Here is a 17,231-nt window from a genome sequence, read left to right as displayed (position 1 = left end):
GGAACTTACTGGCCCAGTTTAATTAGAGTCCTTCCAGGAACCTTGTCAAGAAATGAGCGCAGAGCCTCAGGGACCGGTGGTGTGGTGTGCAGAGGACATTACATATCTGGTCCTGCCCCTAGATGTGCCCAGGAAGGGAAGGACACTGGGCCCTTTAGAGAGGACACAGTCCTGTGACAGATAGGGCTGAAGGGCTGCCTCAGCTCCATCCTCTGTCCCCTGCCGTGCCCCACCATTCTACCTTTGGGGATGGGGAAGGCTGAAGGGAGAGGCTTAAATTGTTCCCTTCTGTGCACCACTGGAGACCTCTGTGTCTGGCCTTATAGAGATGTCCCATGAAAGTCCCTAGGCACTGCATGAGCAAGCTGCCCTTGGGTAGTGAAGCAGCCTCTGGGCGACATGTATAGGGATCTCTCAGCATCCAGCGTCTAACACCGGGGACAGGGGACTCCTGACTGCCCACTGTGTCAAGACAGAGTTTTTTATGACACCTCCTCAGGAGGTCCAGCTGGCCTGCCTTCTGGTTCCAGCTGGTTTAGAAACCTCTGCTACAGAGGCTGTTCCAGCCTCACTCCGGGCTGCTCTGCATTCCTTCCTCTGCCCTGCCGTGGCCCCAGTACAGGGAGGCCCATCCTCCTTGGGGGTCTCTGTCTCTGACCTCAGTGTGGGGACCACAGGCTGCACATTCTCAGGGAAAGGTAGGAACTGGAGGGTGACCCTGGGCCTGGTGTGCCTTCTACCTCTCGCAGCATGCCAGCTCCCTTGGCGCCTGCGGTTGGGCGTAGGATTTCTGAGAGTCCCAGGGGAGCATGGAGGAGACTGGTTTCCTCCCTCCAATGACCCCCTAGGTTGGTTATGTGCCTTGGGCCCTACCCCGGGATCACTGGCCCATTTCTGTGTTTTCAGTGAGCCTTAGCTTCTGCCACTATGAAGGGGGGGGGGCATGACATTCCACCTGTAGTGGCTGGGGTCAAACCAGAGCTTCCCCTCCACAGGGACTTTCACAGGTGGGACCAGCAGGGGGCTTGCTTTTCCAGTGACAGTTCTGTTTGCTTATTGCCTGTCACTGCCAAGTGCCACCCCGCATGAGGATGACTCACTTGTTCTGGTCCATTCAGAGCCGTCCCAGGATTAAAAATAAAAGTCTCACATCTCAGGAAGCCCTCAGTTCCCTGGACGCTGAACCAGCACCCCACAAGCCCAGACTGCTGCTCCCCCACCCCTTATGGAAGTCCCTGCAGCAGGACTTCCCCAGATACTTGGGGAGCCAGCAGGGCATGGCTTCCCTTGGAAACAAAAATGCTGGTGTCTACTCCACATTTCGGAGGATGCAGAGAGAACCAGAGCCAGGGCTGAGCATCCCAGGTGCTCTGAGCACAGGACACTGGCCACGGATCTGCCTCCAGCACAGCATCCCGGGTGCTCTGAGTACAGGACACTGGCCACGGATCTGCCTCCAGCACAGCATCCTGGGTGCTCTAAGGAGCACAGGACGCTGGCCATGGATCTGCCTCCAGCAAAGCATCCGGAGTGCTCTGAGTACAGGACACTGGCCACGAATCTGCCTCCAGCACAGTATATGATGGCTTTTTGGTTTCCCACCCTTGCCCTGCTCACCTGTCACAATTATGGCTCCTCTGTGATCCTGTTGCTATGGTACTCTGCAGGACATTTATCCATCTAAGTCCTGCTGTGACCTCATAACTCTCTGAGGAAGGCACTGAAACCCTAGAAAATGTTAAAGACACTGGCTATCTGTCTCTTGTGAGGCTTCACGGCGGACCAAGGCTTTCCATGTGGTCTTGAAGCTCATGGTAGCCCTTGGGAGGTGGTCTGGAAAGAAATTACTATACCCATCACACAGATGGGAACACTGAGTTCTCAATCCCATCATCCTTTGATGGTTGGGGAGAAAGGAAGACGTCATGGTGGCTGTAAGAGGTGTTGCTGGGTAACCAGTCCTCGTCCTCTCTGTATGCCCACTGTCAGTGTCCTCAACTGTAGGGACCATGGGGACAGATGGAGGAGGAGGGGGGACACATGGGAGGGGTGGAGAGGGGACGGGAGTGCTAGGAAGGCAGGGCGAGGGGAGGGGGTCCATGCAGCGTTGCTACTTCCTCTTTGGTTCTCACAGTTTGTCTGCACTGATTCCTGACAGATGGAGGGAGGGGAGAGTTGGTGCCAAGAGGCTGTCACCGCAGGCGGGCAGAGCTGGGGGAGGGTGCTTTGTGTCCATGGTTTGTGTAGGGAGGGAAGCAGCTGGTGGTCTGGCTGCCTGGCCTCCTCGGAGCCTGTTCCCCAGGAACTTGGGGGTGGGTTCCACATGGATGTTGTGGGACAGGAGAGCGGGCAAGGGGTGAGCCTGCCACCTGCCTGGCTGGCTGTGCCCTGGCCCCTGCACACCAAGGACAGATGCTGCTCCCTTTCACTGGGTGTTGGGGATGGGCAGGGACTCTTGGGGACAGGGACTGAGCTCTGGTTAAGGAAGGACTTGGGGATCACAGAGAGCATTGGGGGCTCAAGCAGGGTGCCTTCTGGGCCAGAGCTTAACACTGGTGTGCACTGTGGTGGGTTTCCTTGAGCTGCCTTCATGGCTGGAGGCCCCTTGCATTTCTTGTAGGCTCCGCAAAGAGTGGACAGTCCTGACCTAGGATTGATCTGATCCCTTTGGGGTATCTTGTTTCTTTAGGTTGGTTTCACCAGGCAAGAATGGCTCTCCCCTCTCTCCCAACCCCCAGTGGCCACAAAGGGTCCAGTGTACACATACTGGTTGGATGTGTAGGTGGGTGGGTGGATGGATAGATGGATGGATTCTTGGCCTGCATAGCTCCTGAGATGATAATGCAGTTCTCAGCTCTCAAAGTTCCTCCTGTTTGTCCTGAGGCCTCAGGGGTCCCAGCTTTTCACAGGGTCCACAGGGGCCTTTGCTGATCTTGCTTACTTAGAGCATTTCCGTGAATCTAAAGACTCCCTCGAGCCCGCCCAGTTTCTTAGTGACCCCTGGCAGGGTTGGGTCCCCAGTTGCTGGCAGAGGTCTCTACTGCGCCCTCACCCTGCGTTCCGTCCTCGCGCGTGTCTTGTGGAGCTCGCTCTGCCTTTACTCCTTCTTCACAGAGGAGATGCGGGAGGTGAGAAGTGATGAGTGGCTTCCTAGGGTGTGCATGGGGGGGGTCGCTCCCCAGCAGGGTGAGGTACGCTGGGGCTTGTTGAGGGCCGATGGCCTCCCGGTGCTCTTGTGGAGGTAGAGTCTGTTCAAGCCCCAGCCCGTTCCCAGGCAGGTGTTTGGCATCAAGTTCTGGCTGACCGAAGACCAGGACTCCTCCTGTCTCTGGAGCCAAAGTGGGATCCAACTTGGGATGGAGTACAAGGCCCTTAAACTACAGGTAACCCAAGATGTGTACAGTGCTAAGGCCCTGGGCCTCTTTCGTGGGCATGGGCATCTTCTCATTAATATTAATAATGAGTCATTAATGATAAATTACAGTGTGTCTCCCTCATGCCAGGTCTCTGCTGGTGTCCTGAGGACAGCCAGAAGGAATGGAAGATGATGTCAGTCTTGAGCAAGGGATTCCCACCACTGCGGTCCCTTCCCCAGAGCCTGACTCTGGTTGGGTACCTGGGGTGGTGAGACAGCCTAGTTAAGCCTCAGTGGCTGGAAGACAGGATCCTGGCCCACTCTGGTTGGATACCCCCACTCACTGTCAAGAGCTCCTTCTCCCTTCGCATGTCATTTTCAGTCACTCCACAGACACTGTGGCCAGGCCCGGGGTAACCCAGGGTAGCTCTAGTGCCTAACGTTTCCCCTTAATATTCAGCTCTTTGGATTCCTCAAGGGGCTCTTTTCAGTGAGTGTAATGGACGGCAGGGATCCCTCCCTCCACCACACTGTGACCCACGCTACTACAGTCACGGAGCGTGAGAGCTGGGCGGGTCACCTTCCCTCGTAGTGTCAAGGTGTTCTGTCTGCACAGTAGGGGCTTGGTGGTCCCCACTTCAGAGAACTGGTGGGCACAGTGGGCCGTGGTTACTTAGTGGCCTTACTCTGTGAGGCAAAAAAAAAAAAAAAAAAAAAAAAAAAAAAAAAAAAAAAAAAAAAAAAAAAAAAAAAGGTGGGGAAACTTACCACGGCACATGACATGATGAGTTAGGGGATTCTGAGCTCTCAGAGGGCAGTGTGAGCCTCTATTGGAAATGGATATTTGAGGCTTCTGGCATCCTAACGCCCCCCTCTTCAAGACCCCAACCTATCCCCCTCCCTAATCCTGTGTTAGCAATAGTCCCCATTTTGTCCCTCAGGATCCCCAAGAGCCCCTACTGAGTCTCTCACCTCCCACATGAACAGGAGCATGCAGGCAGGGGCTTGGGTACAGGATATGGGGGGTTTCCCCACTCAGGTTGAGATGTGTCACAACATTAACGTTAATTAAGGCTTGTTAATTCAGCCCCACGCTTATGCGGAGCTCGTGACGGCAGATTACTCATAAGTGAGGCGGTAAATTTACTAAGCGTTTCCCAAACGCTCAGAAGCAAAGACCATATTGGGAAAGGCCTGGAGGGCGAAGGATGCTCAGGTCTCCCTTGTGTGCACCCGCCCCCATCCTCATGGCCTGGGCAGTGGTAGGGGTAGAGGGTGAGGGGTTGGCCCCCTGGAAGATCTAGGCTAGCAGACTGCTTCCAGCCTACTGCTACACTGGAGTATAGCAGCTCAGGGCAGGGGGCTTAGGGGTCCCTCAGCTCAGCCTCAGCCCTGTCCACAGCAGACTACTGAGGAGCAAACACATTCCCGTCAGTGTCTTCTACACAAGAGGACTCAGCAAAGACAGCTTTGGATCTGCCTATGAGCTTCCAGTTCACCTCAGTGTCGGCAAACACCTTCACATTCTAGTGCAGTCTGAGGGTCCTGCTCCCCCGCCCCCTGCGCCTACTCCTGCAAAAACAGGAATGTCATGTACGGGGAAACCACAATGGAGTCCTTCCCTGTCCTGAGTTGCAGGGGCAGGCGGCCCCTGCCCTCTTGTTAGCAAGGTGAGGGGTGGGGCCTCTGCTAGGTACAGTGTGCCCCCTCCCCCTAAGTCCTGCTATCTTCCTTGGCCTCTGGCTGGACCATGCCTGAGACATTTGGAACAAATCCAGGCCTTGGGTACCTAGATTTTTTTTTTAATTAATTAGAGCATTAAATGGTAGCCCAGTGGGAGAATCCTACCATCTGGCTGTCACAGGAGAGGCAGGCAAATCTCGGCGTATTTTCTGCAGTGTGTGAGCATCACAGGAAGCCACCTGTGTGTGTGTGTGTGGGTATGTGGCGTGTGCTGCAGCATGTGCCCAGTGTGGCATGTGCGTCTCAGTGTGTTTGGTATTTGGGGCACATATGAATACACATGTAGCTGAGTTATCTCTGTACATGCATGTTTGTGTGCTGTGTGCCATGCCTGAGGACCTGCATATCCATTTTTAACATACCTCCCTGTGTGTGGTCTAGCCTCAGGCCTGGCTTGTGGACAGAGTGAAACAGGCCAGGCTGTTTGCCCAGTGGGCCGCTTGGGTCTTCCTGGCAGAGGTGGTGGTCACAGACTGTTTGGGCAGAAGGCAGGATGGAGATAGGGTTGGCAGGTATACACTGGCATCGGGAAGGGGGCAGGAATCCTTCTTGTGCTTTGTTTGACAGATGGGGCAAGTCAGGCCTGTCCGTGCACAGAGCCAGGACGGAGGGACAGGACTGCCCTGGGCTCCCTGTGTGGTGCTTTTTCCGCTCTAATAGGCTATTGCCCTGGCCAGAAATGTGTGCCTTAGGCATCTTTTATCCTGTCAGATTTTCATGATGGCTTGGAGAGGTTCCTGAAAGAGTACCGCTCTACTTCTCAGAACTGACCAGGGTCATGTTCAGAACGCCCACTGCAGCTCCTGTGTTCTTATTCCATAAAGGAGGCACTTTGAACTGCTGGACAACACCGGATCTAGTAGGCCCACTCATTCGCTGTGTGATAGTTGTAAGAATTAAGTAAGGCCTGGAGAGGTGGCCCAGTCAGAAGAGTGTTTGCCTAGCGCACACAGGCCCCCGGTTCAATCCCCAGCACTGCATAAGCCCATCATGGTTGTAGAGGTTAAGTTAAGGCCAGTCTGAGCAACAAAGTGACCTGCTACCCTGTCTCAAAAAAAGAAAGAAAGAAAAAAAAGAAGAAAGTTGTCACTTAGTGGTAGAGTACTTACCTAGCATGCAAGAGGCCTTAGGTTCAATTCTCAGCACCAAACTAAGTGAGGAACTATATGTAATAGGCTCTGTACACCTTAAGGAGCAATGAGGTGGTCACCACTCCATTGTCAGGACCAAGTCTCAGCCCATGTTCCTCATCTAATTCATATATACCTGCATGAGGTCACACAGCCAGTAAGGGACAGAGACAGGATTTAAGCCCTGGGTCCTTTAACTTGCTCCTAGCAGGAGGTTAACCACCGCAGGCAATAGACTAGACTCTCAGACTTCTGTGCCAGGAGGAACTGAAGAGTAAGACCAAGGGGAATGAACTTGTTCTGAAGCAGGCAATGCTTGCAGAGTAGGCTGCTTCACTTCCATGCGAGCCACAATGGGCTATTTTCCTGGGGAACATGCTGGCCCGAGGCAGTTGGTATCTTAACCTTGCATAAGGATCACTAAGAATGGGTAGCAGAGCCGATGTGTGGGCCAAAGGTCTGTGAGTAGGGAGACTGTGCTGGGCATCTGGCTCTATTCCGACCGAGCCTGTGTCTTGCTCAGCACTTGCTGAGCCCTGTGCTGTAGCAGCCCCTGGTCACTAACTTTACCTCTGCTGCTTGCCCTCTGGCTGGACAGGCGCCCCCCTCAAAGTCTTCCCTAACTGTGGGGTTCATCAGTACCTGGCCGATGTCTGGCTCATAGCAAGTGTCCCTCGTTCCCTCCGTCCTGATTCTTTGACTTCCAGCAGTAGAGATCTGAGACTCTTCTGTTGACACAGGATTTGAATGAAGCTGGTCGTCCCGGATGCTTCACCCGGGAAAGTGAGTACCATAGAGGACAGGACAAAGGGAGGCCATGGCAGTCTCTGCACCCAGCTCTCCTGGAGGGAACCTGGGGATTCCTCCTATCATTACCACTTGTCAAAGCAGACCAGTGGCTGCGCATGGGCCTGCCTTCCCCCCTACCCTGTTTTGGCATAGCGGTCTCCCAGGTAACGGGGAATTTTCCCTCATTCCCATCATTAGGGTTCCAGGGCAAACAAACAGCCTAATCCAGATGAGCCTTAGGCCACAACCACATTCGTTCAGGGTTTTCTTTTATTTCTAACAAATTTGAGTCGCTTGAAGTAATTGGTATTCCACACAGGTTAACAGAGCCGCTGCCTCCTCAGTATTATGCCTTAATTTTCTTTATCGCATAGCAAGTTGGAATGAATCGCCCGCTCCTGCCTTTTTCCCACCGAAACCTATTACCGGCCTGTCTGCTGGTTAAAGTCATTTCATGGCAGCTCTTGGCTCCTTGCCACTTCCCTGAGAATCTTTCTGACCAGAGCCAAAGAACAAGGAGGGTGAAGAATCCATTTGTACAAAGTAGGGGTCTCCTGTTGAGAACTTAGTCCCTCCCTGTTCAGGAGGGACAGCATTCAGCCTCTGGCCTGCACAGATTGGCCATATGTCAGTGGGGGGATTCCTGTGCCTGTGGTGGGGGAGGGGCGGCTATGCCTGCTGCTCCTGGCACCTGTGTTAGATCCCATGACAAGGGGTTCTGGGGTTTTGCAGTTTGCCAGTGAGTGTCTCCGATGGCCACACTGGAAACTTTCTGTGGCCAGTACCCATATTCTGGCTCAGTGGGCCGAGTAGTGTAATTTTGTGTGTTTTGTAGTACTTTTGTGCCTTGGGATATGGAGAGCTAGATCTGTGGCTATGTGGCTCGTGTGTGTGTGTGTGTGTGTGTGTGTGTGTGTGTGTGTGTGTGAGAGAGAGAGAGAGAGAGANGTGTGTGTGTGTGTGTGTGTGTGTGTGTGTGTGTGTGTGAGAGAGAGAGAGAGAGAGACAGAGAGAGAGAGAGACAGAGAGAGACAGAGAGAGAGAGACAGAGAGACAGAGACAGAGAGAAAGACAGAGAGGGAGTGCGCAGGTGCAGTGCAAAGCGTCTCTCACCCGATGGCACTGAACCCAGAGTTCACTATTTGGCTAGACTGGCTGGCCAGTGAGCTCCGGGATTCTACCTCACCCTCTCCAAGAGTTCTGACTCTGTTTTAAATATGGGTGCAAGGGGTACAAAGTCAGGTCCTGTATCAGCTGGGCCCTCTCCCACACTCGCCCCTCTCTCTTCAGCCGCAGTTAGTTCTGTCCTGTCGGGGCTTGTGAAAGAGAAATTGCTTTGCTAAGTTTGTGCTGGGGGTGTCACCTGAGTGTCACCTCAGGTTGTCCCCAGTGTCTCTGGCATCATTTTCATGTTCACAAAGCTGAGGATTGAGCCAGGTAGCCTCCAAGGCCCAAGTTCCACTAAAGCGTCTCATGTGGCCTGGTCTCCATCTAGCACCTCGTGGGACCTGAGCTACATATGTGTCTGTCCATCTGAGCCTTCAGCCCCTGAACAGTCCCTTGACCATCCTCTGAGGAAGATAAGAGTCGGCAGGACAGGGGAAGAAAGTCTTTCTGATTAGGAGGAACCTTGGCCTTGGTTTCTACCTGCCTCCTGATATCTTGAGCCAAAGCAGTGTAGACAGTGAGGCCCTGGGTACCAAGCCACGGTTTCTTCTCTCTGCCTGCCTTGCCCTGGGCCTGGCAGTGGGGAACACATCTAAATGTTAAGGAGCATGAAGCTCGTTTTGTCCAGTGCATCACACCACTGATGGGGAGATCAAGGCACGAAGACAGCAAAGGCTCCAGAGCACAGCCAGCATCCTGCAGGCTGGGACTAGAGATACCCAGGGTTAATTTAACCCTATCCTCAGTAGAATATAAGCCAGTAGAACCAGCAAGAAGACTCAGCAAGAGTACTTTGCCATCTAGTCTAATGATCTGAGTTCAATCCCCAGGACCCATGGAAAGAATGGACTCATGCAAGTTGTCCTCAGATCTCCATACACGCCTGGTGACGTGCACACACACACACACACACACACACACACACACAAAGCCAGCAGGCATCCCTGCCACAGGGCCCAACAATTTCTCAGAGCCGTACCATAAACTGGACGCACAGATGAACAGAGGTTCCTTACATGGCTAGTGTGATCTGGGGGTGACAGGCTCCTGGATCCTGTCTCTCCCATGCTTTCTAACTAGAATGAGAGCCCCGCATAGAGGTACACTCACGGAGGCAGCAGGCCCAGCTCGAGGAAGCAGATTCCCCAGGAACACGTGTTGCTGTTGAATGGTCCTCTGGGCTCCCAGGAATGCTTCCACCTACCGGCCTAATGGCCTAATGGTATTCTTCTGCTCAGCCAGAGCCTCTTCCAGGGCGGCAGCAGCCACTGCCTAGGGATGACCTCCTGTGGAAGAGGTGAGTCACTCCATCCCTCACTCCTTTGCATTGGGGATCCTTGGGCGCCTGTAGCCTGGCTTCCTTGGCACTGGCTGCCGAGTTCTGCTCTGGGAACTCTGGGCTTTCCCTTGGCAACTGGTAGGGCCTAGACACTAAAGAAGCCTGCTCAGGGTCCCTCAGCAGATTGTCAGATTGTCAGAGTAAGGCTAGAATGCAATCTAGAACCTTTGAACTACAGAAGAGCTACCCCTTCTCCTACTAGGAGGCTTATGGCAGGAAGAACAGGTATCCAAATGTGAGGGACCGTGTGTGTGTGTGTGTGTGTGTGTGTGTGTGTGTGTGTGTGTGCAGACACAACCACAGACCTCTTAGAGGCTTCAGGTGACTTATCTGGGCTTAGGTAGGAAGGTTCCTGGCCAGAAGAGGCTGAGACAAGTCAGGTATCCTCTGCCCCAGTGGGGATGGTGAAGTTGGAGCCAGACAAGACCCTGGGCTGGAATCCCTGGTCTAAAAGGATTTCCCAACCTTGCCTGCTCTCTGGAAGCTTCTACTTTGAGGATGCCTTGAGTTTTCCTCTGTTTCTCTGGGACCTAGAATCCTAGTGCCAAGTCCACATTCCAGGATGCGGCTGATCTGCTCCTTAGGAGATGGTGTTCCTGAGGTGTACACCTGTGCCTCCAAGCAGGATGCAGACATTGGGTTTGGGTCCTTGGCAGGCACCAGCCCAAGACCCCTGCTGATCCCATCCTATCCACTTCTCTCCTGCGAACCCTTCCCCCACCCCCAGCTGTCACTGGCCCAATGCTGCCCGCTTCTACAAATCACTGAGACAGGAAGATGCCTTTGTTATCTATCCCTCAGCGCTGCTCATCTTTCCTGTGGCGACTGGGAGTCCCACATACTCCAGAGGGAGCTTGGACCTCCCTTGGTGACAGCCAGGCCAAGTGTCTGAGAGCAACAGGGATGTGATGGATCTGAAAAGAGGAGCTGGCTGTGGGAAGCCCTGAGTGACCCTTTGGAGGGCCTTGGAGCACACCAAAGATCATAACCTCTATGTGTCTTGAAGTCACTCATCAGAACATCAGCTGGACAGAGCCCTGAAAGGCTGATCCAGATGAGGACACTAAGACCCAGAGTGGAAGAGCCACCTTGCTAGTTAGGGATGTGGGGCTAGAGTCTCTCTGAGGGAGTTTCTAGGCTGAGGATACTAAGGAGAGAGCCTGTATCAGGGAGAGAGGTACGGGCTCATGTCTTGACTCAACCCTGCTGTGATGTTTTGTTCAAGTCTTTCTCTGGAACTCTCTCCCATCTCCTGTGATAGATGGTTCCTTCCTCTAAGGTCCCCAGCAGAAGACGGCAGGAAGATCTATTTCTTCATTAGGAGACAGTGGTACCAGATGCTCACATAGTAACATTAATGTCTGCCACAGCCATGGATCACCAGGTGATCCTGACATTCCAGGCCTGGTTCCACGACCTCCATGAGAGTATCTCTGCAGGTATCTCCCACATGATCTCTCCCTCTGATCCCCTGGCCCCACCCTACCTCATTTTATTGCCTCGGTGTTTGGGGGCATTGTGTCTGACTCCGGGTAGAATGTGTAACCTGTAGTGGACGGGGCAGGAGAGGAGACAACTGGGAAAACTTCAGGGACACTTTTACCAACTTAACAGCAAAGAGGACTTCACATAAGTGATCCCCACCATGAGAGGATCTCTGTACTTGTCTCTGGCCTCCTCAGCAACTCTGGGGTCTTCCTCATTCTCCCCAGGTGGGAGGAGAAAGGGCTCAGATGTCTTGAATGTCACCTGCTGATGGACAGTAGTGTTTTAAGTCTTGCAGCCAGCTAGGCAGCATAGAGCCAAGGGCTTGAGCCTACATGCCACGCTTGATGCGTGTCAGGACTCTGGAAGTCTGCAGTACCACAGAGAGCCTGAAGTTGTAGGTTGTCAGAACGTGGCTGCCTGGATCCAGGGAAACAGGGATGTAGGTGATGCCATCCTCTGTTTTCTGATGTCTCTGACGGGCAGTGACTGTTGGTCCTAGGAGCTTAGGGTATGAAGCATGAAGACCAGGAATCTTTAGAGAGTTAGTGCCTGAGACACAGGGAAGCTGTTTTAAATGTCAGACTCATGGGATCTTTAGACTCAGGGCTTATGGGAACATCACATGCCTGAGGAGGGGTAAGGGTCTGAACACAGGGCTGCTGGACCACAAAGTAGCTCCCCAGCCCAGAGTTTCCTGAGGTTTCTGTAGGACTGTTGTGGAGACAGCAGGTGGGATTCCTCACTTCTTGCCCTGTTTCCACATGGCAGCTCCATTTTCATCAATTTTCTGTGTTGGAGTTTCACTTGGGAAAAGGGTTTTTCTGCTTAAGTGTGAAGAATAACATTTGCCAGGGCTTGCACTGTGTGGCAGCTCCATGCCAGGACCCACCGTAGCCTGAGAGGTTGTTTCTGGCAGTGAGTGGACAAGCCTGCAGGCCAGGGCCTCCTGGAAGGGGGTGCAGGCTGCTCCGGGCCACTGTCTCCTCCCCCTCTCGCTCCTGCTGTGTTGTTGCTCCATCCAGAGAACACTCTTGGTCTGTCGTCCTGTTGACTGGGGTGACAGTTTAATAGTAGCTTCCTGGGCTGTCATTTAAATCTGCCTGCCAGGTTAGTAGGCCAGGGGCGGGCTGGCACGCCCCCTGCCCCCACCCCGGATCTTCATTCTGCTGGCAGCAGTCGCCTTGGCAACCCCAGGGCCTGGCAAGCTCTGCAGAAGGGTAACTGTGTGGGGAGCAGCCCTTTCATCTCTCCGAACAGGGTACAAGTGGCCCAGCTGCCTTAGGGCTGGCTGCAGGCAGAGCCAGGCCACCCGGTGCTGGCCTAGGCCTGAGAGAGGAAGTGGAAGCAGCTGAGTCCCCGAGGCAGGTTCTGAGGTGGAAGCCCTAAGTCTTAGGCTTCTTCTTCCTTCCATGGGTAGGGACCCATCCAGGTCACTCCACGGCAGTGTTGAGCTAGACTCCACCTTTCTTATTGGGCTCTGCTCTGCCTCTCTCTGAAGCTCAGAGGGAAGACAGAATCAGCAGCTCTGATGTCTCCCACCTCCCTGGCCCAGGTGGCTGGACTCAGTCCCTGATTTGAGCACTTACGTTTCCCCAGTGAGAACCCTTGAGCTCACCTGGGCTGCTCTTTGAACGTCTATTATCCATGGTCTAGTAGGAGAGGCCCGCAGTGAGATGACTGAGTCCTGTTCTCTCTTGGTGCGGAGATCAAGAGCTCGGATCACATAGCGTTTCCCAGATATGGCTCACTGGACTTTCTTTTCTTGCCACATTAATAGACATAGCATCCAGAAGGGGGAAATCTCTTCATTAAACCAAATGGGAGGTACTGGAAGAAACAGCCCATCAGGTGTCTGCTGCAGACTTTTGTGGGGGCTTCTCCGTGGGGAAGGCATGAGCAGATGGCCGCCAGGCTCTTTGCCTGTGTCCTGACTCTCTTCCTCTGCTAGGGGCCATTGGTCCATGCTGCATAGCCTTACAGAATCGCAAAGCAAACAGAGCCATGGGTCTCCCTGGCTGCTGGATAAGCAGTTCTGTGCTTAGCCAGGCACTGAGTGGGTCCCTGGGTGAGCTCAAGCAAGGTCAAACTGAGCCTCCAAAGGGCAGTTTTGATGCCAGGCAGAGCAAGTTGGCTGCTAGCCTGGTAGAACTCACAGGCTCCGTGATACTTGCTGCCCCCCACCCCACGCTCTCACCCCAGTCCCTTACAGACTGTGCTGTTTCCTCCAGTCCAGGCCTGTTAGCTCTTCCCAGAACACCCTTCACCACCACCCCCATCCTCAATAGGCACCTCCTTCCTTGGGCACAGTCTTCCTCCAGTGGCCTAGGAAGGTCTCTCAGGCTTCCTGGCTGCACAGTTGGCCCGGATATCAATACCTGGGCTCCAGTGTAGCCTCCCACAGCTACATGCTGTGATCCTGAGCTGTCACTCCTCTGGGAACTCTGGCTTGGTGGGACATTCCCTTGGCCGTGATGAGCAGCTGGAGTATCGGAAGTTACATCTCTGCGCAGGAGTGCGTGGGTGGGATCCTCAGTTTGAGGCTATGCATTGTCTGGGGAAGGATGCCTCTGGGGGTGGTAAGTGGGAGTGATGAGGGATCATTATAATTGCCAAGATCATCCAGGAGCTGAGAGCTGCTGAAGGACCAATCAGCACCACGCCTCCATCTCCTGAGGAGGAGCACACCCATATGTGTTGACTGACAACCCAGCATCACAGACCATTTAGCTGGGGCCGGGGCTGTGACTTTACCCTCCTCAACCATGTCTCCCTTTGTGTCTCAGTGCTCAGATCCCTAGCGCCACCCCAACCCATTTGTCCCTCATAGCAACCCTGTGTTTTGTGGGGCTCAGAGAAGTAGTATATCTTGAATAAGGTCACACAGCCACAGATGGCAGAAGAGTCCCTTTGACCATGAACTGTCTGATGCTTTCCTTTGCTCGTGTTATTATAAATAGCAGTGGCTCCCACTTCCTTTGTCCTGAATTTCCCACTGTCCTCTGTTCTTCCCTGGGGTAGGCCCCTCCTCGCCACCCTGTGGAATCCCAAGTCCTTTGTAGCAGTCCATCTGTTGCCATGGCACCAGATTATGATGTCGCAGACCCTGGATGACTATGTATCACTCCTGCAGTGTGGAGTACAGGGGCTCACAGAGGTGGGCATTGTACAAGGGGCAGACTGGCACAGAGGGACATAAATCCCTGGAAACAGCGAACCACAGCCTGGAGCCCAGCTGGGGAATTGCCCTGGGAACCAAAGCCAAGGCCAGGAGAGTAGGATCTGGCATGGCCTGCAATGATGGTCCTGACCGACTGCTTGGCCTCTTCTGTGGCAGGGCTGGACTAGCCTGGTTACACTGGAGAGACCTGAGGATGCTGAGCTTATTCTCTGAGCTCTTTTTGCCTTTTGTCCTGGGGCAGTGCTACACAAGATAGCCACCTCCCTACTGACTTAGAGACAGAAGGAACTTGCTCCCAGTCCCCTAGTGAAGAGGTGGACATGCCAGGATTCATCTTAAGCTCCTGTGCCAGATCCTTCTATGTGATTTCAGAGGTCTAAAACAGCGCCTTCAAAGGTGGTTTAGTCTAGTCTCAAACCTGAAAGTGATCATGCCGCCTCAGTTTCTCCAGGGTAGTCCATTACCCAAGCCTAGGTCACCGTAGGCCAGGTTTCTGCTGTACACTTTTGGGCACATGGCAAGGGTATATGTACCTGTGGGGAAAGAGCCTCTGTGCTGCTTGGTTGCCTTGCCACAAGGTCCCCGAGGCTTGAGGGGCATCTGTCTCAGGAAAAAGTGGAAAGGGATTTACTTGCCTTTGGCAGCCGCCACACAGACCCCTGCAGCCCTTCTTCCGCCGCCTACCCACTCTCCTCTGAGCCTCAGTTTCCTCTGTGAAAGGATTAATCGCAGCCGCCAGGATAGCTGTGAGGGGTTCCTAGGACTTGGGGTGAAAATGACCAGGATACTGGAACAGTCTGTCCCTAAGTCTGCCATGGGCCGGCCGGCCCTGAAACTGTCATTTCTAACACTTGACTGCTATGGCTTCCATGCCCAATGTCTGTCACGTCTTAGCATACAGGGAGAGACCAAGCTCTCCCCTACGTTCCCAGAATGTCCAGAAAGAATGCTGGGATGTTATCTGGCTGGCTGAGTCCCTGCATCACCTCGTGCGAGTTGTCTCACTCCTTGGCAGGCAAAGTCCCAGGCTTGCCCCCTTATTTGAGCATCTTGGACTTGCTGTCCTGTTCTCTGTATTCCCAGGGCAGAGGCTTATTGGATACTGGGTCTGTCACTGTCTCCTCAACTTATTTGGGGGCTTTTCTGACACACTGCACCACCGTTTAGGGATTCTGCTGGTTTAAAGAGCAGGTTTTTGACTTGACAGGTTCAGATCTGCTCTCACTTAGCATGTGATCTCGGGCATATAACTTAATAGCTTTCCTTGGGACTCTGCTTATGTCAAGTGGGGAAATATCAGGCTGTTTGTCCTAGGGTGTCCTGAGTAAAACATCCAGCAGAGACTGAGAGAACTGGAAAAATAAAAAAGAGGCATCTATCTTAAGAAGACATGAAGAAAATTCTTCAGAATACAGATGCACCATAAGGGATGCCATGGAAAAGCAAAGCAGACATGGAGTGTGGAGCCAAAGAAACCAGTCACTTCCCCCAAAACCCTGCTAGGCAACTGGAGGATCACAAGATGGGAAAACCAAACCAAAACCAAACCAAAACAAAAAATACTTAGGTCATGGAAAGTGCATCCCAAGGGGAAGGAGCCCTGCCCTGGATGTGTAACAGTAGAGAGGCCAGACATGGGCTTGGTGTCCTCCTGGGGTCTACCCTGAGTTGGGTCCTATGTGGAATCTGACATGGTACCTGTTGTGGAGGGGCAGGAGAAAAGCAAGCCACACCAGACCACAGAATCAGCGAGGACACAGAGCAGAGGGCATCAGATTTAAGGGCACAGGCCAAAAGCAGCCTGTGGCTGGACTTTGAAAACAAAATTGTATGGAAACACAGCCCTGTTCACCCACCTCTTTCTGCCGGGGCTCTGCTCACAATAGCAAAACTGAGGTGCAGGACTGAGCCTGTGCAGCCAAGAGCCCCAAACAACTACTATCTGCACCAAGCTTAGCAAGCTATAGAGGACCACTTAGAGAGAAGGTTTTCAAATGACAGCCTGAGCAGAGTGCGTGGTATTAATATTGTGTAGGGACCAGCAGTAATCAGGGTGGGGCCGACTGAGAAGTTGGAGAGGGAAGAAAAAGGAGGAAAACTTAGCCCCTAGAAAGGGGCAGTGTCTAGATGGCCCTAACATCATATTTAGTGCCACTGTCATTCAGGAAGAGGACTCCCAGGCTCCATAAGGACACTATCCCTGCCAGTTCTAGGACCTCTTGACCTGTGACTACCTACTATGTGCAAAAGATTGTATCTTGAAGGCTGGAGAGATGGCTCAGCAGCTAAGAGCAATGGCTGCTCTTCCAGAGGACCCAAGTACAATTCCCAGCGCCCACATGGCAGTTCACAACTGTCTGTAACTCCAGTTCCAGGGTATCTGACACCCTCACACAGACATGCAAACAAAACACTATTGCGTGTAAAAGTAAAAAAAATAAATAAAGATTGTGTCTTATGGAATCCCCTTCCCTTTCCTTACAAAGAAGCCAAAGGCAGAGAAGGGAAAGTATCTGACTTGAGAGTACATGGCAAAGCAGAATAGCCAAGACACAAACTCAGGCCTGCTGGCCCCTGTGCAGAGCGCTCCTTTCCTGACACCACTCCTGGACCCCCAACCCAAGCCTAGAAGCTGAAAGCAGGCGATGTTGACAAGTCTGACTTTTAGGGTTCATGATCATGAGCTCCCTGGCGCTTTTCCAAGGGGCCTGGTTATGTGGTGGTATAGGCAGGTGAAGACAAAAGTCTCTGACTTTTAGAGTTCATGATCATGGGCTCCCTGGTGCTTTTCCAAGGGGCCTGGTTATGTGGTGGGCTAGGCAGGTGAACTGCCTACAGGGAGGAGTTGAGAAGTGGGGTGGCGGGAAGCGGTGGTGCCAGCCTTGCTGGACTTGAGCTCCCTACTTACGGACCCTGTGGGGGGTTTGGGGTGTACCTTTTAGGCTGAGCACAGCCAGCTACCCATTTGCCACCTGATTCTGTCTTAGAGAAGCATTCTATATGCTCAGCAGACCCTTATGCTCTTTCGTATCTTCGTCCCAC

At 53.2% G+C, this 17,231-nt stretch overlaps 1 protein-coding gene across 10 annotated transcripts in view; it reads left to right on the top strand.

The window, feature by feature from the left end:
• Positions 1-17,231, top strand: part of Lrp8 (LDL receptor related protein 8) — a 68,023-nt gene that overhangs the window by 12,153 nt on the left and 38,639 nt on the right. The gene's annotated exons all lie outside the window — the stretch shown is intronic.

Source organism: Alexandromys fortis, unplaced genomic scaffold, assembly GCF_014885135.2.
Source record: "Alexandromys fortis isolate MF-2015 unplaced genomic scaffold, M_Fortis_MF-2015_v1.1 scaffold_13, whole genome shotgun sequence".
Lineage (NCBI taxonomy): Eukaryota > Metazoa > Chordata > Mammalia > Rodentia > Cricetidae > Alexandromys > Alexandromys fortis.
This window is presented reverse-complemented; position numbering and strand designations above follow the sequence as displayed.